The following is a 24,555-nucleotide window of genomic DNA, read 5'->3' as shown; positions in this document are numbered from 1 at the left end:
GTCTGTCTTTCTGTGAATGTGGTTTTTGTTCCACAGGCTGCAGGATTGTAGTTCTTCTTGCTTGTGCTGTCTGCCCTCTGGTGGATGAGGCTCTCTAAGAGGCTTATGTAAGTTTCCTGATGGGAGGGACTGGTGGTGGATAGATCTGACTGTTGCTCTGGTGGGCAGAGCTCAGTAAATCTTTAATCCACTTGTCTGCTGGTGGGTGGGGCTGGGTTCCCTGCCTGTTGGTTTTTTGGCCTGAGGCAACCCAACACTGGAGCCTACCTGGGCTCTTTGTTGGGGCTAATGGTGGACTCTGGCAGGGCTCACGCCAAGGAGTACTTCCCAGAACTTCTGCTGCCAGTGTCCTTGTCCCCACGGTGAGCCACAGCTACCCCCTGCCTCTGCAGGAGACCCCCCAACACTAGCAAGTATTTCTGGTTCAGTCTCCCCTGTGGTCACTGTTCCTTCCCCTGGGTCCCGATGCACACACTACTTTGTGTGTGTCCTCCAAGAGTGGAGTCTCTGCTTCCCCCAGTTCTGTCAAAGTCCTGCAATCAAATCCCAGTATCCTTCAAAGTCTGATTCTCTAGGAATTCCTCCTCCTGTTGCTGGACCCCCAGGTTGGGAAGCCTGACGTGGGGCTCAGAACCTTCACTCCAGCAGCTGGACTTCTGTGGTATAAGTGTTCTCCAGTCTGTGAGTCACCCACCCAGCAGTTGCGGGATTTGATTTTACTGTGATTGCACCCCTCCTACCATCTCATTGTGGCTTCTCCTTTGTCTTTGGATGTGGGGTATCTTTTTTGGTGAGTTCCAGTGTCTTCCTGTCGATTATTGTCCAGCAGCTAGTAGTGATTCTGGTGTTCTCGCAAGACGGTTTGAGAGCACGTCCTTCGACTCCACCATCTTGGTTCCAATCCCCTTTACCCATTTTTAAATTGAGTTCTTTGTTCTTTTGTTGTTGAGTTTTAGGAGTTGTTTACATTCCAGATATCAATGTCTTATCAGATACAATTTACACAGTTTTATTTGTATGTATTTTTTACAAATATGACTTACAAATATTTTCTCCCATTCAGTAAGTTGTCTTTCACTTTCCTGGTAGTACCCTTTGACATATAAAAATTCTTAATTTTGAACAGATTCAGTTTATCTGTATTTTCTGTTGCATGCCTGTGCTTTTGGTGTTATATTCTTAAAGTCATTGGCAAATACAACATCATGAAGATTTTCTCCAATGTTATAAGAATTTTATAGTTTTAGCTCTTAAGTACAGGTCTTTGATGCAGTTTGAGTTAATTCTTGTAAATGGTGTAAATTAAGGGTCCGATTTCCTTCTTTTGCACGCGGATATCCAGTTTTGCCAGAACCATTTTTTGAAAAGATTGTCCTTTCCTCATTGAATGCTCTTGGCACCCTTGTCAAAATCAGTTAACCATATATATAAGGGTTTCTTTCTGGGCTCCCTGTTCAATTCTATATTGGTCTATATGTCTGTCCTCATGCCAGTAGCATACTCTCTTGATTGTAGTGACTTTGTAATTAAGGCTCAAAATTGAGAAATGTGAGTCTTCTGACTTTATTCTTTATCCTTGTCTTGTTCTGATTTTAGGGGAATGCTTTTCAGTCTTTTACCACTGAGTATTATGTAAACTGTGGGTTTTTCATAAATACACTTTATCATGTTGAGAAGTCTTCCTTCTATTTTTAGATTTCTGAAAGTTTTTATTGTGAAAAGATGTTGGATTTTGTCAAATGCCTTCTCTGTATCAAATGAGATGATCATGTGTTTTTCCCCACTTCATTCTATCAATGTGTGTGTTAAAATACCTTTTTATTTCTGGGTTAAGTCCCACTTGGTCATGGTGAATAATTCTTTTAATATGCTATTGGATTTGATTTACTAATGTTTTGTTGAGGAGATTCGTATTTATATTTTTAAGAGATATTGGTCTGAAATTTTCTTGTAATGCCTATCTGATTTTGTATCGGAGTAGTGCTAACTAGCTTCGTGGAATGAATTAGGAAGTTTTCCCTTCCTTTTCAAATTTGGAAGAGTTTTAGAAGGATTTATGATAATTCTTCTTTAAACATTTAATAGAATTTATTGGTCAAACTCTCTGGTCCAGAACTTTTATTTTTTGGGTAGATTTTGATTGCTGATTCAATCTCTTTACTTGTTATAAAGATGTTGAAATTTTTCATTTCTCCTTCAGTCAGTTTAGGTAATTTTGTGTTTCAAGGAATTTTTCATTTTCTTCTAGGTTATCTAACTGATTGATGTACAGTTATTCATAGTATTATCCTATAATCCTTTTTATCTCTGTAAGGTTGGTAGTAATATCCCCACTTTTATTTCTGATTTCAGTTATTTGTATCTTCTCTCTTTTGTTCTCTGTTAGTCTACCTAAAAGTTTGTCAATTTTATTGATAAACTTTTGGTTTCATTGATTTTTCTTTATTATTTTCCTATTTTCTATTTCATTTATCTCTGCTCTTATCTTTAGTATGTCCTTCCTTTTACTAGTTTTGCATTTAGTTTGCTAATTTTTTTTCTAGTTCCTTAAGGTGTAAAGTTAGGTTATATATTTGAGATGTTTCTTCTTTTTTAATGTAAGCATTTACAGCTGTAAATTTCCCTCTGAGTACTGCTTTTTCTGAATCACATAAGTTTTGGTATATTGTGTTTTTTGGTTTCATTTGCTTCTTAGTATTTTCTAACTTTCCTTTTTTTTTCCTTTTTCTCTTTGGCCCTTTGGTTGTTTAAGAGTGCATTGTTTGAGTCTTCATTTTTGTGAATTTTCCTGTTTTCCTTCAGTTATTGATTTCTAACTTCATTCCATTTGTGGTCCGAAAAGATACTTTATCTGACTTCAATCTTTCTAAATTTATTAAGACTTGTTTTGTGGCCTAGCCTATGTTCTATCCTGGAGAGTGTGCCATGTGCACTTGAGAAGAATGTATATTCTGCTGTATTTGGGTGGAGTCTTCTGTATGTGTCTGCTAGACCTAGTTGTTTTTGGTTTGTTTGTTTGTTTTTTCTGTTGTTCATGTCCTCTATTTCTTTACTTCTGCCTGACTGATCTATTCATTATTGAAGGTGTGTTTGCATAAATATTTTTCTTAAAAGCTTTCCAGGTGATTCTTATGTGTAACCAGGTTTTAGAACAGCAAAAGCATATAAATGATTTGAAAGTGTAGTTAGGGGCAAATCCTTCTTATGAAGCAGTAATTGTTGAGTGTTTTATGTCATTTGCTTTTGCCCAGAATATGGTGTTTTCTTGCTTAGATTTAGGAGTTAGTGATTGATGTATTTATACAGAAGTACAATCCATTAGGATCAATTTTTTAGTGGGTAATATCTTACTAGTATCTATTAAATAGGCAATTGGATTAAATGATGTATTTTTTTCTTAGAGAAATAGATTCATGAGTACAAAGACAATGATTGTATATTCATTACTAGAGTCAGGCAATTGGAGCTGGAAGCTTCTGTGATATATTAAAACTGCTTCAGCATAAGGAGAATGTAGTTTTGGTTGTTGGTCTTCTAAAGAGATGGTATTGTTTAGCTTGTTTATCATCCCTCTGTGGTCTCTTACATTTGGACTTGTTCCTCTTATTTTCTACTAAGCCTGACTCTCAGGCCATTGGCTCCACTGTATAAATTAATATTAATATTTTCCATATTTTATAACCTTATGATGTCATGAGAAAGTATGATATTCAAAATCTATAAGATTCATGTTAAATCCTCTTTCTGTACCTTACCTGCCATGCAAACTTGGTAAGTCACTTAGCTCTCAGTTTACATCTTAGAAACCTAAAATTTTCTTCATGTTAAAAATGAAAGAGTAGGTGATTTAGCTGTCAAAGACTAAGTTCTTACTTCCAAAGATGAAACTAAAGATATGTGTGTTAATATATAGATTAATTAATGGATTGTTTTCCCAAAAAGACAATTTAAATTTATTGTTAGATCTCATTAGCCCAGGAGAGATCTCTAAAATTGATATGAAATATCTACAACTGGTTTCATGGGCTGTCTGACTCATGAAAGAAACCTTTGCATTCTAAACATATATAACTATCTCTCTGAATTCGATTTCTAACTCTTCCTTTCATGGCTTAATTTCCCAATCAATAGGGAATGTTTAATTGGGTTTATAAATATTCAATGCAGCTTATTAAAACTGCAATACGTATTGAAAAAGGTGAAAACACTGCAAATTTTCAATCTAGGAAATATGACAAACAAGGTAAAAAAAGTTCATGTATAAGTGAGGAAATGTAATAAAATGTCAATATTCAATTTTTCTCCATTGTTTAGCTCTTTTTTAAAAATTTATTATTTTTATAAATTTATTTAATTTATTTATTTTTGGCTGCTTTGGGTCTTCGTTGCTGCACACGGGCTTTTTCTAGTTGCAATGAGCAGGGGCTACTCTTCCTTGCGGTGTGCAGGCTTCTCCTTGTGGTGGCTTTTCTTGTTGCGGAGCACTGGCTCTAGGCGCGTGGGCTTCAGTAGTTGTGGCTTGTGGGCTCTAGAGCTCAGGCTCAGTAGATGTGGCACAAGGGCTTAGTTGCTCCGTGGCATGTGGGATCTTCCCGAACCAGGGCCTCGAACCGTGTCCCCTGCACTGGCAGGCAGATTCTTAACCACTGTACCAGCATGGAAGCCCCATTGTTCAGCTCTTAATTTTAGAAAATATTTAATAAAATTTTTATTTACTTTTATAATTTACAAATCAGTCACCTAAAAGATGAAGTAGTTTATTTTTTTCTTAAGTAACACTAGTTTGAAAAATTAAAAGGATAACTTTTTAGTTAATTTTACATTCTATTTGTGTGTCTTAAGTCTGGGGTTTTTTTTTTTTTTAATGTAATGAACAATCAGCTATGGTCAGACATATTTAAATATAACTGAGGGCTAGAAGAGAGTATATTCTGGAGTGGGAACAGAATGTACATTTCATGGTGGACCCTGGGCCCTAGGGGTTCAAGGGAGAGGGACATGAGTGGCATTCAGTGAAAGGTTGGAACAGATCTAATTATTGACAAGAATTAGAAAATAACTATCACAGTAAAGCCTGAGGACAAAGAATAATAGTCCAAAATGAATCTGTGCTGGGACAAAGAGCCAGAGGTATAGGCAGGATTAGGGATAGTTTCTGAAGTTAGAATGCAATGAATGTAGTAGGATTGAAAACGTTGATAGACCTATCAAATCATAGGAAATGTTGATAATCCAAGATTACAAAGATTTACACCTAAGTTTTCTAAGAGTTTTATACTTCAGGCTCTTACCTTTAGATATCTGATCTATTTTGAGGGTTTTTGTTTCTTTGTTTTGTTTTTTTGAGAGAGTTGATTTTTAATATTTTCTTTAAAAAATATAAAGGAAATTTATTAACTCTTTAGGTCAATAAAACTCAGGGAAAGGAGGCTATTTTAAGTTAACTTTTGTATATGGTATGGGGTAGGGGGTCAAAAGTCCTTTTTTAATATGTTTAATATCCAGTTATCCCACCACCGTTTGTTGAAAAGACCATTATTTCCCTATTGAGTGGTAATGGCAGTTGTCAAAAATCAATTGACCATAACAACGAAAGATCAGAAAAAGAAATTAAGAAAACAATCCCATTTACTATCACATCAAAAAGCATACAGTACCTAGGGAAAAACCTATGTAAGGAGGCAAAAGACCTGTATTCCAAAAACTATAAGATGCTGATGAAAGAAACTGAAGACAACACAAACAGTTGGAAAGATACACCATGTTCTTGGATTGGAAGAATCAATATTGTTAAAATGACTATACTACCCAAGGTAATCTGTAGATTCAGTGCAATCCCTATCAAATTACCAATGGCATTTTTCACAGAACTAGAACAAAAAATTGTAAAATTTGTATAGAAACACAGAAGAACCCAAATGGCCAAAGCAATCTTGAGAAAGAAAAATGGAGCTGGAGGAATCAGGCTCCCTGCCTTCAGACTATACTACCAAGCTACAGTAATCAAAACAGTATAGTACTGGCACAAAAACAGACATATAGATCAACGGAACAGGATAGAAGGCCCAGAAATAAACCTATGCACTTAAGGTCAATTAATCTGTGATAAAGGAGGCAAGAATATTCAATGGAGAAAAGACAGCCTCTTCAGTAAGTGGTGCTGGGAAAACTGGACAGCCACACGTAAAAGAATGAAAGAATGAAACATTCTCTAATACCATATACAAAAATAAACTCAAAATACATTAAAGTTGATAGCTTTTTTCCTTATCTTATCTACTTTATTTATTTATTTAACATCTTTATTGAAGTATAATTGCTTTACATTGTTGTGTTAGTTGCTGCTATATAACAAAGTGAATCAGTTATACGTATACATGTATCCCCATATCCCCTCCCTCTTGTGTCTGCCTCCCACCCTCCCTATCCCATCCCTCTAGATGGTCACAAAGCACCGAGCTGGGATGAAGTTGATAGATTTTTAATGACTGATTGAATGGTTAGTTTTACTCATGTTTCTCGTTCATTTTGATTCATTTTTGTTAAGTTATTTTTTCAGAAAACTGTTTATTTTGTTCAGAGTTTCACATTTATTAGCATAAAGTCATTAATAGTATTCTTTTATTTTTAATTTTTTTACTTTCTCTATAGTTATGACTTTTATCATTGTTAATATTGTTTTTTCTTGATAAATCTTATGTCAACTTCTTTAGACTTTTTCAAAAAACATATTTTAGATTCATTGATTCTTTCTATTTTATCTTTATTTTCTATTTTATAATGTTTAGTATCATATTTATTTTATTCTTTACATATGGTTTGAATTTAGTCTACTGTTGTTTTTTTAACTTCATAATTACAACACTTAACTCAGTAATTTTTATTCTACCTTTTTTTCTCTAAGCAGTTAAGACAATAAGTCATCCTTTAAGGAATGTTCTGCCTGCATACCATAGTTTTGCTATGGTGTAAGTTTATTATCATTCTTTTCCAAGTATTGTCTAATTTCCATTACAATTTTTATTTTTTTGCTCATAAACTATTTAAGTGTTGCTACTTTTTTATTTCCAGTATCTTTCTCCACCGGGTACTTGCTATTCACTTATTCCTTCAAGTTTATTCCTCTTGGACAGTTTCTCCTCCCTACAGAGTTAGATGTCCTAACTCTTCTGCCCCCATCAGTCTCCCAATCATCTTTGTGGTTTTTCCAGTTTAAACAGTTTTGCACAGGTGTAAAGACTTGTGTTCATGTACAAACACTTTCCTATCTTCTGCTCTGCCTCAGTGCTTGACTTTCCCTCCTCATTCTCTATTTGGTTGCTGTTTTCTAACTTTTCTGCCCTTATTCTGCATATTTTCCTGTGGGCTACTTTAAATCCCAGCCCCACTCTTCTTTCTTATATACATAGGAACAGTCCTAGGATTTCTTTCCAATGGATAAGAAGTTGGCTTGCAGAGGTCAACTATTACCAACTTTCCAGGAATTTTCCACTTCTGTGGATTTCTCTTCTAGCACCTCGCCCCACCTTAACTCTGGCCTCATAGTGTTATTTATTCCATCCTGTGGAGTGAGAAGCAGTGGTGGCTCTCTTTACTTTTTCTTTGTCTTAGCTGAATACTGAACACTGATCCCAGTTCTCTTGACCCCTTTTCCCATCTTGAAAGTATGTATTTAAGGGCAACTGAGGTATATTTTTGTCAAGTACTAAAAAAGTCATGTACTAGATTCATTGTGTCTTCTGTTCACAGGTACGTTTCCCTGTCATTTTTAACAGAATTCAGTGATATCTCTCTATTTGAGTCATCTTAGAAAAAATAAAAGGCTAGTATCTTGATTCCTTCATTCCAGCAAGCTCAAGTCATCCTGTTGCAAAAAAGGCTTTTAAAGTTTCACTCCTGATTAGATACCATATGCTGAGAAATAACTCTCTCAGAGTAAGGTCTTCCTTTAGTTAAATACCAATTTATTGGGTTTTCCTCCAGAATTCCTCACCAACAGAGGAGGTATTGATCTGTCACCTGCCATATGTTTATGGTTACCCAAGCCACTGCCTTGGCAAGAGAGCTGAGGCCAATTCTGAGTTATAATTCCTTCAGGGCTGTATTCTCCCCCAAATTCTACTGACCCCTCACCCCCAGAGAATATTTTTAATGGCCTGTAAGCAAAGCAGCTGAAAAGCGCACCTGCATATTTTTTGTTGAGATCTAGCGTGAGATAAAGCAGTGAAATTTATAGTCAGCTGGTATGGTCACCCACTATTGCCACTTGATATATAGAATTTGGCTCAGGTATGTAAATTGTGAGTAGATTATGGCCATCCACATGCATGTTCCTTGTTAGTGATGACTACTTTTAACACCAGAGGTCCTAATTTGTATGCAGAACACAGGCTTTCATTTTCAGTCAGATGGGCTCACAAAAGATTTTGGCCTTTAGTCCTATTTTTTGTCTTGGTATAGCTCAATCTCTAAACTCTCAAAGCTAGGACCTGGGTGTATAAGGAAATTGTAGAGTATGGTCAGCAGAAGCTACAGCAAGGCTCACACTGGGTTATATACCAGGTCCTGACAGTCTGTTCTTAGTGTCTACCCAGAGCTCTAAGAAAATGTGGAAACCTGGAGGTGAATTGGGCTGGGAATCAAATCACATCGTTGGTTTCTCTTGATTTTCTTGACTTTCCCCAACTGTTCATTAATAAAATAGAATTAAATAATTGAGCAGTTTAATAGTCTGGAAACAGTTTTTCACAAAACTATAGTAAGGTCTAAGCCCCAATAATTTTTATTTCTTTATAATTGGTAGAGCATTGCCAACTGGTATTAGCTGGTAACTGTCCTGCATGGGGGCTCACTCTGAGCTTGAACACTCTGTGCCCAAAGTATTTGAGAAAAGTTGGGAAGAAATGAGAACTGGTAATTCCAAAACTGTCCTCCCCACACTGCTCAGTAGCTTAAGAAGTGGTTTACTCATGTTTCTTCCAAGTCCTGTAGAAAATAGTTACTTCATCTAATTAAAGTAATGCTTCTGGATAATTGGTATCCCTAATTACCTTTTGTGTTAATCAACAAAAAGTGGCAGTTGACCCTGAAATACCTAGGACTTAAGTTTCAAATTTATAGAATCCCACGGAGCATAGGACAGAAGTTCTTTGTTATCATAAACCATGGGTATTTTTCTAAAGATTTTGGAGTGGAAGGAAGAGAGAGAGAAATGCCTTTGAAGAAAATGGGTAGGGAGAAAGATTGTGTGTGTGTGTGTGTGTGTGAGAGAGAGAGAGAGAGAGAGAGAGAGAGGTGTTGGATTCCAGGAGACTGGAGGAAAGGACAAAAGCAGGAAAGTCTCAAGATTAGGTGATTCTCACTCCCTAAGAGTGGCCCACAGAGGGGGCAAAAGCCTCAGAAGCCTGCATAGTGTTTTCTGAGTCCTCTGGACCCTACGCACAGGGACTCACTGCTTCAACAAACATTCCTGTGCTCCACACGTGGCTCATGAGAAGCAAAGCTGCCAGTTCTGAATGGCCTGCACGCCCTGGGACAAAGGGTTTCAGTGATGAGCCCAGAGTAAGAGGAAGAAGAGGGCTATGGGGAGCCCTGATGTTATATAGGTTCCTGGAAGCTCTGCATATCTCGGGGGGTTGTGGGTGCAAGAGAAGAATAGAGAGATTCGTCAAAATGTAGTTGATTTAAAGAAAAAAAGAGAAATGCCTCAGCTTTTGCTTACTTGAGATTTTCATCAAGATTCATATTTGCTAAAGAATGGTAAAATTTATACTAGGAATGATCACAGAAACTGCTTACACTGGTGCCTTTATAAATTAGGCCAATTCCTGAAATTTATGGGTATTCCTCAACTTCCTGGTGTTTTAGTTAGCTCTGAACATCATTGATGACATAAATAAGTCTTTCTTTTGTCAGTTACATTCAAGTTTCATTAAAATATCTCCATCTTCAACCACCATTTTGGGGATCAAGTTGGCAATATTTATTAAATTTGGAAATGAAAATGAACAAACCATACTCGTGAACCAATAATTCTGCTCTAAGCCTATACTCCAGAGAAACACTTGAACGTATGCAGAGGAGACAGATACAAGTACGCTCGTTGCAACACTGTTTCCGCACCAGAAAGCTGGGGAAATATTTAATATCCATTAATAGCAGAATGAATACATAAATTGTGGTATATTTATAAAATGACATACATAGCAATTCAAATGAATGAATTAGATCCATACGCACCAATATGGACAGATCTCAAAAGTATAATACTGAGTGGAAAAGGCAAGTTACATAGTGTTACCATTTATTTAAACTTTTAGAATGCATAATACAATACTAACATTGCTTATGGATTATTGAGCATATAAGAAGTATTAAAAATGAAAAACTCAGGTGAATCTATATATATATATAGATATATATATGGGGACTACACTGTATCAGAAATGCTTTGTTAAATTTTTTAAAAATGTGGCAAATAACACAAAATGTCAACATTTGTTATTTATTTATTATTTCTGGATGGTACATTAGTGTTTGTTACAATATTTTTTGCCCTTTATTTTAGAAGTTTATATAATTTAAAAAATTATCCCCCCTTCCCCCTAACCTACAGCAAGTCAATACAATCTAATATCCTGTATTAGATATTTTATTGAGCATTTTCTATTTTAAAGTCTCCTTTGCTAAACATGCACGTAGACAACTAACACAAGCTGCAGTCACCTAATGCTTTAGCAGAAAGGACAGGCTCTATGCTCTGTGTGTAGAGGGAGGGGAGGACCAAAGTCAGGATAGGTGGACTTTCACTGAGCATTTGGAAAGGCTGCTCAGAGGTGGGGCCATTTGTGTTGGGCTTTATTGAAATCCCATTCATTCTTCAGGTGGAGCATTCTAGGGAACAGAGATATGAAAACTGCACAGCACCCTCAGAGAACAATAAGACATCTGGCATCCCTTGAGAGAAGAATTCTCACAGAAATGGCTGGGAAATGAGGCTGAAAGCATGGCTGGAATCAGGTCTTGAGAGAGCCATCAGTCTAGGGGGTTTACACACTATTGTAAAAGTATTGGGAAGCCACAGAGTTTCTTAAGGAGGTGAATGATGTGATTTAGCCTATATTTGGGGGAAATAACTGAAAAAGTTATTAAAATAAAATACAACTTGAGAGTGACAGACCAGTCAGAAGGACGAGGTTAGAGATGAAGGACTACGTCTACCCTACAGGGTAGTCCCAACCTACAAGGACTGTAGGTTAGAGATGAGAAGGGCCGAACCAGGGGGGCATTTGTAAAATGATCACAAGGGAACAAGGCCAAAGGGATACCTGTGGGTGGATCATCTAAGGCTTGGAGCTAAGGGAGAGGAGCCAGCAAAAGCAACTGTGTACAAGCCACTGGAGGGGTGAGAAGGAATGAAGAAACGAGCTTGATATCAGTGGAGGAGAGGATTTCTAGGAGAGGAGTTAATGTCAACTGTTCCATGACTTTCAGATAGATGAGGTTTCAGCTGATGATCTCCCAGAGAGCAGCTCCAGTCCAGTGATGAGAGAGGAAGGCAGGCTACAGACTATGACAGAGTGAGACATTGCTCATCACAGACGTATAATGGTAAAGAGAAGGAGAAACTTGGAGTAGTGGCTTTAGAAGAAAGAAAATTGATTCATAATTGTATCTGGTTTATTTTCAGATCCATTACATAATATCTGCCTTTCAGATGTATAACATACAGAGCACCAGAATTATAATAAGATGGGTTATTTGGGAGCTTTTAATAAAGGGAGGCATAGCAGAGTCCTGACTCTTAGCAAAGGCAAAAGACTTACAAAATATCTCGTTGTGAATTATGCTATTCATTTCATTTATCATTTGTACGCAATACTGAACTGAAAGAAGCTTTCATAAGCAATTCTATAAGAGTGAAGTTCAGGGGTTTATAGAAAAAAAAAACAGAGTTTTTAGACAAGAGTATCATTTTTTTATGCCTTGCTGAATGAGGTTTCCACAGCTTGAGGAAAGGGAGTCATGTTTTGGTTAACTCTTTTGGGAAGACAAAAAGGGGTGTTAATGAGAATTCTTTGCATCTCTAAAAACTTTATAACATGTAATACTAATAAAGAGAAGGCAGGCAGTCCAGGGAAAGCACTGAGTAAATTGCAGGTTGTGGAGGAGTGCTTGGGGAGTTTTGAGATGGCCAGAAATAGAACTGTTTCTCAAACTTTCTAGGCAGCCCAGGTGCCACCCAATCCAGGAGTAGGTTTTCTCTGTGCACAGCTGGCTGTGGGTGGAACAGGTGTACTCACTCAAGCTGTGAATTGAAAACCAATTTCTTTGAGATTGCCGTAGTTAGAAAGTATTCCCTTCCTCGATTCACCCACCAGTCAGGCACAGGCACTGGATGTATTCCATGTCTGGAACCACTGAGGACAGTGAAGGTCCTCTCCATTCCTTTCCACGTGATCCAGGCCCATAATTACAATATTTTGCACTTCATTAAACATGTTCGTTTCACCCTGGCAGCAGGAATTCTATCTCTGTTTTACAGAGGCTCAAAGGGGTTGCATGAAATTATCCTGACTGTCGAGAGGTGACAGGGAAGCTCAGCCCATAGGGGAGATTTTGCCCTTTATTCTTTCAATTTGGGAGAGTGTCAGTGGGACTTATTTACTCCTTCATATACCTCCCCTTTTAGTCCTTCTACCCAGGAAAGAAGAACTTGATATTCTGGTCAATGTTTGGTGTGCTCCTTGGTCCTTATACGAATGGTAAGGTCTCTGCGGTCCAGGGGCAGAAACAAGCGGTCCACTTTCCTCTTTGACACCAGGGTTCTTAGGAGGTGGGTCTCTTCTGACTTTGTCTCTTGTCATATATACATCTGGGCAAGTGGGGCAGGCCAGTCATTCCCATCCCCCTACTGCAAAGGCTGTGTGAGGTGGTTAAAGGTGAGTTCTGGAGCTTATAACACCCTGGGTTCAAATCCCAAACCTGCCCTTATTCTTCTACAGTTTCTCTACTCATCGTTGTGTAGAAAAATCCAGAAAAGAGCCACCACACAGCACAGTGGTCTTCATAGTGGCTCTGCTCCCTGGAGTGTGCAAGGACATTCATCAGAGCAGAGAAAAAAGTAATTAGAGCTTCTCTTTACTACTTTTCAAATAAAAAGTATAACTTTTCTAATAATCCGTATATGAGTTCACACTGGATCCCACACCCTTGACATCTCAGCCAGTAACCCAGGCCCTTGAGGCATCCTGAAGGAAAAATGGAAGTTTCTCAACATGGAGGTGTTGACAGGGCTGCCCTCACTCATTTGATTTTACTATATCATGACAAAAGTGTAGTTTATTTGCCATATATTGCCACCAAGGTGATTATTTTCATAAAAGCAAGACCTGAAAATATAATTTTTAAATACTTTGCAGTGAGAGGTGGAATGACTTTGAAAATATGTTCCACACAGAGGTTTGCCATTTATCTTGTGGCAAAATATTTAAAACAGTTGTTGAAGTGTAGAAGTTCTACATTTTTATTTTATGAAAAGATAAATATTTTAAATTTGCTAAATATTTTTGTGAGGGAAATGGCTGTCAACAGTATGCTGTCTAGTTGATATAAAAAAAAAATCCCGGGCTTCCCTGGTGGCGCAGTGGTTGAGAATCTGCCTGCCAACGCAGAGGACACGGGTTCGAGCCCTGGTCTGGGAAGATCCCACGTGCTGCGGAGCAGCTGGGCCCGTGAGCCACAATTGCTGAGCCTGCGCGTCTGGAGCCTGTGCTCCGCCAACAAGAGAGGCCGCGATAGTGAGAGGCCCGCGCACCGCGATGAAGAGTGGCCCCCGATTGCCACAACTAGAGGAAGCCCTCGCACAGAAACGAAGACCCAACACAGCTATAAAGAAAGAAAGAAAGAAAGAAAAAGAAAGAAAGAAATCCCACCAAATCTGTCCCTTTCGAAGGTAAAGATGACATTTAAACAATAAGTGAGAAAGTAAATGCTACTTAAAAAAGATCTCACTACAGTGAGAGTCCTTCAGAAATGAATATTTGCAGATATTTCCACCGCTGTGTGATTTTATTGCTGAAAATAATGTGTCACCTATAAAAACTCTTGTATTTACAAAGTCTATGTACTTACAAAACGGGGGAACTGAATTCCCTAACCTGTTTTAAAAATCTTCCAAATGAAGTTATTCAGTGAATTTTGAACTGCTTTGTTTTTAAAAGATAAGGAAAGGGGCTTCCCTGGTGGCGCAGTGGTTGAGAATCTGCCTGCCAATTCAGGGAACACGGGTTCGAGCCCTGGTCTGGGAAGATCCCACATGCCGCGGAGCAACTAGGCCCGTGAGCCACAACTACTGAGCCTGCGCGTCTGGAGCCTGTGCTCCGCAACAAGAGAGGCCGCGACAGTGAGAGGCCCGCGCACCGCGATGAAGACTGGCCCCCCACTTGCCACAACTGGAGAAAGCCCTCGCACAGAAACGAAGACCCAACACAGCCATAAATAAATAAATAAACAAATACTTAAAAAAAAAAAAAGATAAGGAAAAATGCCTTCCAATTTGTATGTAAGAACATCTGATTAAATCAGGGAAGATGGACATTTTGCTCTGAATTTTGGCAAAAAATTTTTATATACTTGGTAGATGGCAATGAGTTTTGTGATTTTGTAAACACAGCTAGTGATACACTTCTGTTTCAAACTATATATTTTTGAGCTATCTTTTCAACTCTGATAGCAAATATCAAGGATTCAGGTAAACTGGACTTAAAAAACCAGACCTTCAAATAAATGAATCACAAAGTTTAAGCCAATTAAAAAAATGATCAAACGTCTTTTGCCACACTTACTATAAGGAGCAAAATATGTTTGTTCCATTAATTAAAAAGAATATTTATAATTATTTTTTATTTAATCTTTATGTCATCCTTTTAAATTTGTTCTGTATTAAGAAGATGTAGATCTACACATATTCAGAGTACATGCTCAGAACCGTTTTACCATTGGGCATACCTAACCAGAAACTTGCTCTGTTCTCCTAAGAAAAGATGCAGTCAGGCTCTGGTGGTGGGAGGGATGCATTCCTGGAAGTGGGAACTCAAATCAGATCCTCTCTCTACAGGGTTACTATAGTGCAGCTCTGCTGAGTCTTGTTCCCGGAAGCTCACATTAGTAATCACTCTTCTCTTCAGATCCCCAACATCCTGATGCACCTCCAACCATACTTTCTTCCAGCTACTGTTGGTGCATTTGTTGGTGTGTCCTCCCCAGTTGCAATAATTACATGGTGCCCTTAGTAAGTGAGGCTTCCTCCAATCCCTGAATGCATGTTGATTTTCGCTACCTGTTTCTTTGACCTTTCTCTTGAAGATTCCTCAAGCTGTTCTAAAACTTGCATCACAGGTTCTAGTTTGATAATCCTCCCTTGTGTCTACACAGCATTTCCAGCACTGTTGCTGACACACAGGTTAACTGCCTTATTCAATCACAATTGCTTGCCAGAAAAACCAAAACGAAAGACAGGAACAGGGATAACAGCAGAGAAATAATGTCGGTCGTAGAACTCACTCAATTTGGGTTAAGCTGTAGAAAACTCACTGGAAGACCTGTAGCTCAAGAGAGCACAGAACAACCTGTTACTCTAATTCTTGATAACTATAAAAACTCTCTTTATTAACATGAATTCAAAACTAGAAAAGTCAGTGGAACTGGTTCAGCCTGCCACTGAATTGCACTCTTCATACAGAATCCTTTGATGAAGCTCTATTTCCTGTCCACTCAGAACAGGGGACACACCTTCCCATAATCAGTAGGAAAACTCTGGATGTAGACATCTCAGTTAAACTGTAGGTTTCTCTAGGGTGTAGATCATAACTCAGATCACAGTTTTTTTTTTTTAATCCATCCCCTACATTCACAGTTCAAGGCCAGATGGACAGTAGAGCTTCAAGAGATACTTGCTAAACTGTGGATTGAAGTTGACTGGTGAAATGGAGCAATGAAGCTTGTAATGCAAAATTGCAAATATTGACTGCCAAATAATTTAATGTTATTTTTGGTTCTGAATATGACTGTATCTGACACTTCTGTAATATATACATTTCAAGAGCACATATTAAATTATTCTGTGAAAACATAATTCAGAGGGAGTTGAAAAACAACAACTTCAGTTTCTTACCCCAGTGCTTTTAAGTCTTTAACCTCTCTCTTTCCCTCTCAGTGCTGAGGTTGGATTTCTAAAGTTGATGTACTTTGAGCAAAACTCTCCAAATTCTGCCTCAGTTTCCTGATTTCTCTGGGAGGAAAGTCATTTAAGTCTGTCCCTCCTCTTTGCTCCCCATTACTCCCACTCTCCTTTCCAGTAAAGCTGAGCTACTTGGAGGGCTACTGAAGGAATGCTTTTCTTCCCTCCAGGCTCCTGCTGAAAAGCATAAACAAGTACATAAACACTGAAAAAGTCAACAGTGGTTATTAAATAGAGACTCCAAAGTTTTAATGTTGCAGCTCCCCTGAGAATTTAGTTAAGAAAAGACCTGATAAATAGAAGCTCTGGACCAACATTTTTTTCTTGGCTGCCCCTGGTTACCTTTTGGATTCAAGCAGTAGGTTGAGAGGATTGATTCATAGAAATCCAAACAACTAAACTGACTAACTCTTGTAGAAGTTCCCAAGGCCCTAGTGCATTTTCTTATACTAATGTAAACCCAACTTAAAAATATGTATACATCTTGGTGCTCTTTATTGCTTATTCTCCCATTTTAAAAAGTGGGAAGGGCTTCCCTGGTGGCGCAGTGGTTGAGAATCTGCCTGCCAATGCAGGGAACACGGGTTCGAGCCCTGGTCTGGGAAGATCCCGCATGCCGCGGAGCAGCTGGGCCCGTGAGCCACAATTACTGAGCCTGCGCGTCTGGAGCCTGTGCTCCGCAACAAGAAAGGCCGCGATAATGAGAGGCCCACGCACTGCGATGAAGAGTGGCCCCCGCTTGCCACAACTAGAGAAAGCCCACGCACAGAAACGAAGACCCAACACAGCCAAAAATAAATAAATTAATTAATTAATTAATAAAATAACCTTAAAAAAAAAAGTGGGAAGCTTGTCTTCCCTCCCAGCTCTGTCTTTCCCCCGTAAAGCACCAGATTGAAGGAATGATAGAGATAGCACCTGGCTCCTTTATTACATTCCCTTTATTGTGAAATATTAATGTTTCTCAAATATTATTTATGTTAAAGAGTATTATTTTCTCGACCAGTTTTTCCCAATTATTTTCCATTTCTATAGCTAATCTTGGATTTCATTTAAAGAGAGGTGAGAAATTGGCATAGTTTTAGTTAGTATTCTAAACATGTCAATGCAAGTGAGGTTCAGAGGACCAAAGCATTTATTATGCTTCTTGGGTGGGGAGTTGGTGCTAACGGATTTCAGGTGCTTACGAGAAGAAGGCTACTTCAGGCATGCACACACAGGCCGGGCGCTGTGAGTCAGTGATGCCAAAATGCACTGCAAAGATTTGATAACATTTTCATTAAAAGCAACAGAAAGAAAGCATGAAAAATATGATATATGGAGTAAGCCTCTTTTTTTCTTTTTCTCTTCATAAAAGGCTACCAAACTTGGAATATGTTCATGGTGCGGACTCCAGTCAACTTGACATAAATTACGAGACAACATTAGTTAGGTTCATTTTAACTCTCATCTGAAAATATATTTCTCGTCCTTTATTTTGGCTTCTCTCTATCTCCCGTTTCTCTCTCTGTGAAGTACCATGTTTTCTATGGTTTCTTTGCAAAAACTGATCTGAACATTCTACTAGAAGAACATAAAGTGAGAGTTCATAATAATAAAATTTTTTAAAATTAGTACTCAATTTAAGAGAGTTCAGGGATAATTTCTGAGGAAAGCAAAATCTTTGGAAGTTAGGAGAAGAATTTTTGTTTGGCTTAATTAAGATAGGTGTGTTTATGGTTCATTCACGTAGTGGTAAAAAGAGTGACATTAGTTAGTCTTCGTTTGTTCCGTGTGTGTGCGCGCATGCGTTATGAGGCATTACTCTGCCAACCATCCTAAATCTTTAGCTTACTTGGTCCTCCATAGTCTAAGGGCTACACCATAGGTGTGTGCTCATTTAGATGTGTTTATCTAATTAGCAATAGGAACTTCCAGATAGATTTTTTCAGTCCTTGAGTATTGAATATTACATTTGTTTGTCTGCTTTACTCAAAATGCATACAATATCTAGTAGCAACATATTGAGGTTTTTTCAAAGCTACAATTATATATCTCTAGTGAAGCAAGGATCAGAAGACCTTCTTCACACAAGTCTCAACAAACTGCTGCCCTTATACCAATTGCTCTCTTTCTTGCACTTGCAGAATCACAGCTGGGTCTCCTTATGAAAAGAGAGCACATAATAATTGCACTAAATATGCATTAAATTACTTTGCAAAATGATAGTGGCATCCATTAGAAATCCTGTGTTTGAGGAGTTTAATCAGCTATTTAAATTTTCATCAGAATGCAAGTCAACATGCTAGTTCTTGGCCAAAGGCATTCTATTTACCACATAAATATTTTTTGATTAAGAAAAGCACAGGCCCCTACACTTTTCTATGGCTTCAGAGGCACACGAGCATATCTCAGGAGCAATCAATAAAACCATGAAATTTTTAAAAATCAAACTTGAATTTTGATACGTTGTTTAGTTGGCAACTACATTTCCTATGAATAATACGCCACTTCACAGTGATTTAATATTAATATTCCTCAGGAAATCAGGTTTAGGAGAGTGGAATTAGAGGACATAGAAAAATGCTAGTAATTGTATATTAGAATAACAAAGCTAATAAATGTGAAGCAACCTATTTACTGATTATATCATGAGGTTTTATCTTAGTTTCTTCTGTGTTAAATCTGTGTCCACCAGAGCACTTATAGCAAAATGAAAAGGACTGGAGTATTGGAGGTTATAGTATTATATTTTCTCATTTCTTTTCACATCTACCTGATCTGAGGTACATTCAGGGTATGGATCTGTATTGATTATCTTCAGAAAACAGAAAAGGTACATTTTCCATCTGCTGGGCTCCAGGGAAGGGATCAAGGGGAAGGTGACTTCTTGTCCCTGTCACAGCAAGAGCTTCATCTATGGAGTCCTGGGTATCACACAAGCGCTGGGAGGAGGAACGAGAGGCAGGGAGGGTGGGAGGGATAGAAAGGAACTGAAATCACCCTGAACTTGGCTAGGATTGGCTGGTTCCTAGATAGCTGAATAAAATTTTTTACACTTTTCCCTAAAATAATTTATTATTCTGAGGTGAGAGGCAGAAATGGTGATTCTTTATAGAAAATATAAATGGGACTGCCCAGTGAAAAAAGAGAAAAAGCACCATATTTGGATATTATGGTTTTGCTCTTTGAATGAGAGTTTGTAATATAGGGGATGTTTAAATTCTCAGTTATGATTACACTTCTAATATCTAGCAATTACTCTGACAGGTATAAAATGACAAGGCTAAAAAAGGCAGCAGAAAATCATTTAGGTGAATCTTTCCTTTTGTAAGAGATAGTTTAAACTGTAAATGTGCATCCTCATAAAAGTCATGTGATATTCTGTCTATTTTATTGTATCCACCAGAATTTAAGTCCAATGATGAAAGGGATTTTTCTATTTTGTCACCTTCCTTATTCCTATAACATAGGATGGTGTCTGGAACATCATAGACACACAATGTTTATTGAATGAGAGGGTGAATGAATGAATGAATATATGTGTGCTTAGGAGACTAATGGAATGAAATGAGGGCAAGTGGCATTTTAAACCAGGAAGCAGCATGCATTTGCAGGGGCTTCCCCTGAGTAGAGCAAAGCTGCTGAGTTCAATTAGTAGGGCCACTGTTGCTAAGTGAGAGATTTGAGTGAAGACGATAGTACTTATTCAGTTTATGTACCGTTATGTGATACTCTCTCTTCTTTGAAGATGTCACTACCAAGAAGAATGCATATCTATATAATTGAAAGGGGTTTAAAAAAAGTATTGGCAGCCAGCATATATTTCCATTATTCCTGCATAAAGTCTTGCCCTTGTTTTCTACATGAAAATCTTTACAGGGATTGGCTAGCAAACTGCCTTTAACACCGTGTCACTCAGAGCCTTGGCTCCAAAAGTTTGTAATGTTAGTCAACGCACCATTGCTGACCAGGGCATGTGACCCCAGGCAAATGATTTTGCTTCACTGGGCCTCAAATTCTTCATCTAAGGAGGGCAAGTTAGGGTGTTCTGGGAGAGCCCCAAGGTTCCTTCCAGCATAATAGCCTGTGAATTTACATTCTAAGATCTACCTTGACTGCTGCTTGCAGCCTACATTATACAACTGTGTAACACTTCAGTACATTTTACAAGTGTGTCTCCTGTTCCCCTTTGCCCTTAGTAACTTACCATTGTCACACATCTGCCCCTTCCCAGTTGGGGAAATGAGGTGAGTGAAGCTTCCATGTCCACAAGCGGTACTCCGGGCACACATACGTCAGTCACTGAGGCCAACTGGTGAGACAACTTAACTATGGGGCTGGTGACTCTGTCTTTTCATTTAGTATCAATAGGACTCATAAGTAAGTCATGACAGTACTCAAGAAGTTGCAAATAAGGTATCTCTAAGTTCATATCTCGAAGCTACATGGAACACAGATTACTCCTTTTCCTGCTCTCTGTGTGTGTGTGTGTGTGTGTGTGTATGTGCATGTGCGTGTGTGCTTGTTGAATGAATGTGAGTATATGAGGTGCCACCAGCACCAAAGAAAAGAAGATATGGTCCTGAGATAGAAAACCATCAATTCTTTCAGACACTCTTACAAGCAAAATGAGAGCAAGGTTTTTCAGAACCACAATAGTACCAATTAGTTCACAAAGCATCTCACTAGTTGGATGGGAAAAGATTAACTCAGAAATCTAGTCTGTTCTCTGGGGCAATGAAAAGTTTTGTCTATTCACAGTATCTTTAATCCTGCTCTCCGCTTCTATATACTTCAGGATAATGGCTCTGCTACCAAAATCTTTCTTGATTTTGAGCCTCATTTCCTTTTTCTTCTTTCCATTCATTTCATCTTAATCATACACTTTTAAAGCCTCTTAAAATTTTCCCTTTTCAATGTGTTTAATCACTTTTTCTATGTGTTTGAAAGATGATTATAAAAATTCTACTCATTTAAATAATTTTAAGTTAATCATACTGCACCCTTTCTCTCTCTCCTCCTCCCTCTCTCATAATATTGAGAACTGTGAGATTCTCTTGGCAATGACTTAAAGTTTATCTGGTTAATCTGAACAGCTGTGTTTCTGATATTTGGAAGCTCACTGGAGCAATATCCAGTTTTCAAGGTAAATACATTTACCCCTTTCCCTCAAAGTTGTTGAACATTTTGAATTTCCAAAGGCAATGTATTTGCCAATTCTCCCCATCCTGTCTTATAAACTCACCATCATCTGCAAACTATTATCAATACCCAGTGTGCCAGCCTCCTGGGAAATAAAGGGCAAAGAGATTTAAAACATTGTCTCGGACTTCAGAGGAAAGGGAGTTCATAAACATGAATATATTTTAAAAACTATACACTGGTAGCATATTCTAAATGTTGAATAAATGAGGGAAATAATAATTACTACAGGAGTTCAGAAGTCAAGGCTAGGGCAGGTGGAAAGCTCCATAGGGAAGGAGGGCAATGGTCTTTTAGGCTTCAGCCTCATAGCTTGAGACCCAGTTGTTGCGAAAGGGATCCATGTACCACCGAAGGATCCACAGATGAACTTCAGAAATGACAGGGGTCTTCTGAAATTGCATGGCAATTTTTGTTTCTATGTCCTTATTTTTTGGTGGGGAGTCAACTCTTCAGTGGGCTAAGGAAAACTTTTCTCCGGTTTATGGCTGAGGCTCCCAACTCCCAGTGTAGGATGACTCCTGCCCGAGGCCTTAGGCCACTCGGGTTCTTAGGGTATTTGCCTCCACTCTGGCCTCAGTACCCCACCTGTTATCTGAGTTCCTGTTTTGTGAATCTGGAAGTAAATTCTTATGCCTCAAGTCCCCAGTAATAAAGCTTCCACTGGGCTTCTGTGGATGAGTCCCTCCCTACCTGCCACCCCATCCCTGCCCTAGACCTCCAGGAGAGTGAATTTTCTGTTGTTAAACCACCTTCCCAGAGCTGGTTTTCCAATATCTGTTCCCAGATTTTCAAATGCTGGCTACTTGTCTTCCCGCTCTTTCTCTGTCGCCAAACACCCGGCTTGAATGGATGTCTTGAATTTCAGGTAAGGTCTAGAACCTTTGACTAGTCATATTTTGGTCCTATCTGTTCTTTCCCCTTGATTAACTCATCTCCAAATTTCATATCTTCCTTTGGACCCACGATCTCATGTTTTAAGTTACTAATGTCCTAACAATCCCTGCCATTGTTGTCCAACCTTTCAGGACTCAGCACTGTCTAACCCTAGACAGGAATTATATGTAATCTTGAGGGTTTTTGTTTTGTTTTTGTTTTGTTTTGTTCAAGACTTGAACAAAGTCTTGAAATTAATATAAGACCTAATGCAAATTGAGGTGGGTAATAGGGGGTTATTGAGAAATGGAAAACATACTAGTAAGAGGTAGGGGAAGTAATTTAAGGAAAATTAGAGAGGTAATCCTAGAGCAAGTTTAGGGAGGTCGAAGCAGTTATGTGAAATAATAAAGGTCCTTTTTATATAGTGGTTTTGATTGGAATAAAGAGTTGATACTTTTGTTTATAATATCCTCTGAAATGAGATTCTAGAATTTAAAAAATTGGCAAAATCTTTTGGAGATCCTTAGCAATATTGTTTCCTCAGAGTCAATATTTAAAGCTTTTATTGAGTTTCTATTTGTAGGCGATTCAAAATTAGGTATAACTTTTATGCAAGTACAATCCTCGTAATGCTTAGCATAGAATTGATTCTTGCACTGTTTTCACCATCATGTTATAATATTTTGGAAGCACCATATAGAGATTGAATGCCAAGATTCCAAACTAAATCTTGTTTCTTGAAATAATACACATTGCTAATAACCTGTAATTGTCATACCGGTAATTTTCTACAATGCCGTAAAGCATTATCACAAAGAACCCATTTTATTTGGCAGTTTTATATTTCTAAATGTATTTTATTATTTAAAATATGAATATTTCAATTTCGAACTACTGTGCCATGTGATGTTCTCCTTTTATAAAATAATTATTAACAGCACAAGCCCTGACTTTTAAGTTAGGGTGGGTTTAGCTTGTAATTTTTAAAGCACTTTTATGACTAGAAGCCATTTTTCAGTGATAATTAAAATTATATTAAGTGAATCGTATAAAATGTAACACCATAAACTGTTATGGTGGTACTAATCTGATAAATCTCAAAAGCAATGAATGTCATTAGCACTTTAAACACATGGAAAACAATCATAAAGGAAGATGCAGAAGCAAACATAATGGTAGTCCTTAAAGTTTGAAATGATTAGCAGTAATGTTGATTTATAAGCTGAGTATTTTCTTAGATTCTTGCAAGGGGATTAGAGGTTTCAAATTATGTTGCCTTTTCTTATTAGAAGAGGAAGAATACCAAAATCATTTCATTAAAATATTTGCCTTTGAAGAAAAATGAAGCTATGAATTGATAAACTGAGCATTTACCTGCAAGTAGAGAAGGGAAGAAAAATTGTGAGGGAAACACAGTAGGTCTTCAATAAATGCATTTTTAAATTTTGTGAGCCTACAACTCATGCTTCAGACTTTCTCTAAGCTTCCCTAGGAATTCCATTACAGGTCCAGCTTGGATAGTATACCCCAAGGAACCCATGAAGCGTGAGGGCAACACTGAAGTCCCCAATTCTCCTTTGAGGCCCCAATTCTCCTTTGAAGAGGAAGAATTAAGCCACCAAGATTAGTGTAGCAGCATAGCTCAGAACCACATAAGGGTATCCTAAAACAGTCTGTTTCTCCCTAGGGTCAGTAACAAGGTCCAGCCTCAAAGGAGATCATATCTTTAACATGTTCACGTTCGTCAGATTGTGTCTGAGAAAGCCTTGGATATGCAGGCTACAGGGCTTTCTACACAAAATAATAATTTTTCTTCTAAAATCAAAATGTGAGATCATTTTTATGCCCTCACCCTTTCAAACATAACATTAAAAAGGAATCAGTCATAATTTTGAAGTCTACTTAAAGTTAGGGAAAGAGCAAATGCTTCCATCTGAGGAAAATACTGTTAAATTAAATTTTACCTTATTAATGTATAGCACCATATGTATAATACAAAAAAATACCATAACAGATTTCTGAGTTGAAATTTCTTAAGTTAGTCTGTCCCCATACAAGTTTCTTTCTCTTGAAAATTGGGTTCAAAAAGTGCCTCCTCAATGGGCTTCCCTGGTGGCGCAGTGGTTGAGAATCTGCCTGCCAATGCAGGGGACACGGGTTCAAGCCCTGGTCTGGGAAGATCCCACGTGCCGCGGAGCAACTGGGCCCATGAGCCACAACTACTGAGCCTGCGCGTCTGGAGCCTGTGCTCC

At 38.0% G+C, this 24,555-nt stretch overlaps 2 long non-coding RNA genes across 4 annotated transcripts in view; one reads left to right on the top strand and one right to left on the bottom strand.

Moving 5' to 3' along the window:
• Positions 1-24,555, bottom strand: part of LOC309634845 — a 354,268-nt gene that overhangs the window by 194,802 nt on the left and 134,911 nt on the right. The gene's annotated exons all lie outside the window — the stretch shown is intronic.
• LOC309634816 overlaps positions 1-24,555 on the top strand; it is a 385,422-nt gene that overhangs the window by 341,861 nt on the left and 19,006 nt on the right. For 2 of the 3 annotated variants that reach the window (XR_014248434.1, XR_014248435.1), the window contains one exon: positions 22,212-22,292. The exons of the other annotated variant lie outside the window; for it this stretch is intronic. This is a non-coding gene — a long non-coding RNA (uncharacterized lncRNA). The remainder of the gene's footprint in view (positions 1-22,211; positions 22,293-24,555) is intronic. 3 annotated transcript variants of the gene reach the window in all.

This window comes from Balaenoptera borealis, assembly GCF_965194805.1.
Source record: "Balaenoptera borealis genome assembly, chromosome: 9".
In the NCBI taxonomy this organism is placed as follows: domain Eukaryota; kingdom Metazoa; phylum Chordata; class Mammalia; order Artiodactyla; family Balaenopteridae; genus Balaenoptera; species Balaenoptera borealis.
The sequence above is the reverse complement of the archived record's forward strand: the minus strand, read 5'-3'. Positions and strand labels throughout refer to the sequence as shown.